Here is a 2,229-nt window from a genome sequence, read left to right on the forward strand (position 1 = left end):
TTTGATTCCTGAGCACCATATAAGCAGAAAAAGCCAGAAATGGCGCTGTGCCTCAAGTGGTAGTGTGCTAGCATTGAGCTGAAGAGCTGAGGGAGAGTGCTCAGGCCCAGAGTTCATTAAAAAAAACAAAAAAACAACAAAAAAAAACACCAAAATTCTATAAATAACCCCTCCCATGGCACAAAATCTATTTTCAAAATGTAAAAAACTGAAGAGAGTTTTCTAAAAAGAATATATACAGGTAGCTCATTAAATATAAAAAAGTCCAATGTCAATAGTTATTAGAAAAATTCAAATCAAAATGAAATTATTTAATACATACTTTTTTTTGGGGGGGGGGGTTCGGTCGTGGGGCCTGAACTCTGGGCCTGGTTGCTGTCCCTCTGCTCTTCAGCTCAAGGCTAGCGCTCCACCACTTGAGCCACATCACCACTTTAGTCTTTTTTCTTTTTGCTTATGTGGTGCTGAGGAATCGAACCCAGGGCCTCATGCATGCAAGCCAAGAGCTCTACCACTGAACCACTTCCTAGTCCTCATACATACTTTTAAACAAAAACAACAAAAAAGTTTCTAAAGTCTAACAACTGTTGGGAAAGATATGAAAACCAAGTGAATTTTGATGCATTTCTGGCAGCAATTTATTTTTTTTTATTTTTTTTTTTTTATTTTATTTTATTTTATTTTTTTTTTTAAATTGTATTTTATTTTATTTGAGAACATACTGTACAAAGGGGCTACAATTACATGGGCAGTTTAATGGATACATTTCTTACCAAGCATTTCTGGCAGCAATTTAAAACAATCAACGATGGTATGGAGACTTCTAAAGAACTAAATATAGAATTATAAAGGAATATGGCCTAGCACTTCTATTTCTAGTTTTATACCAATGGAAGTAAAGCAGGGACTAGAACAACTATTTGGACAATCACTACACAACAACTACTCACAATAACCAAAAGACAGAAGCCTGGAAAGAATAGATAAATGTGTTTAACAGGAAGAAAGCTTTAATACATTTTACAGCAGGGATATATCTTGAATACAATTAAGCTAAATAAAATACACCAGGCATCAAGTATCAGCCATGGAATGGTTTCCCTTACTGCGCTTCCAAGGATCAACAAACTCATAGACCCAGTAATTATAATGATTGTAAAGACTGGTAGGAGCTGTGTATTTAATGATTTTACAGCCTCATATATGGAAGGTGAAAAATGCTGTAGATGGATGGAAGGCATGACCATAAAACAATGTGGCCATATTTAGTGGTTAATGTAACCAAAAAGGATGGAATAGACCTATACCCCCTGAATTTGCGATTACCAGCCAACCTAGGCTAGGCTACATAAAATTTCAAGAGCAAGCTGGACTACATAGCAAGACCTGCCTTCAAATGGAATACGGGAAAATCAACAATCATACAATGTGTAAGAAAAATTCCAATTCTAAGAGCCACTCCAGCAAAAGAAAATTTGTAAGCAAAACTAGATCCCAGACAGAGCATTGTGAGAAAAGTAAAAAGTGAGAGACAGATGGAGGGAAGACAGGCTTGGAAAGAATACACAGAGAAAAATAGATACATAAAGAAAAATACAAATAAACAAAGCTAGAGAGCAGAAAACAAAGACTAAAACAGAAAATAGTGTGTGGGGTGGGGGAATCTTGTGAGGACACCTTAGAAAAAATAGAGGGATTTCTAGAAAAATCATTGACCATATATCATCACATACAGCCTAAGTTTCAAGTAAAAAAAACGACCATGAAACAGTCCAATAATGTATGAAGAGTAATTTAAGTATATATTGCTTACTCAGTCTTCTAAAACATTCAAAGGTGTGTGTGACCACACTGTTTCAGCAACTCCTTTAAGACTTCATTAAGATAGATCAGTGTTACTCATGAGGATGGGATCTCTGACAAATTGCTAGGGAACCTTCACCTTCCATGAGATATCACCTCCTCTGGGTAATTGAATCATGTAACAGTGTGATTACTTTTTCTCACATCAGTAAAACTAGAAACAAGCTGAAGCAAATCTGCACTTAATATAGACAGAATGTCAGATTTTAGGGCTGGGAAGGTGGCTCAGTGGTAGAGTGCTTGCCTTGCATGCCTGAGGACCTGAGTTCGATTCCTCAGGACCACATAAGCAAAAAGCCTGACGTGGCACTGTGGCTCAAGTGGTAGAGTGCTAGCTTTGAGATGAAGGGCTGAGGGATATTGCCT

Source organism: Dipodomys merriami, unplaced genomic scaffold, assembly GCF_024711535.1.
Source record: "Dipodomys merriami isolate MVZ:Mamm:240054 unplaced genomic scaffold, mDipMer1.0.p SCAF_281, whole genome shotgun sequence".
Lineage (NCBI taxonomy): Eukaryota > Metazoa > Chordata > Mammalia > Rodentia > Heteromyidae > Dipodomys > Dipodomys merriami.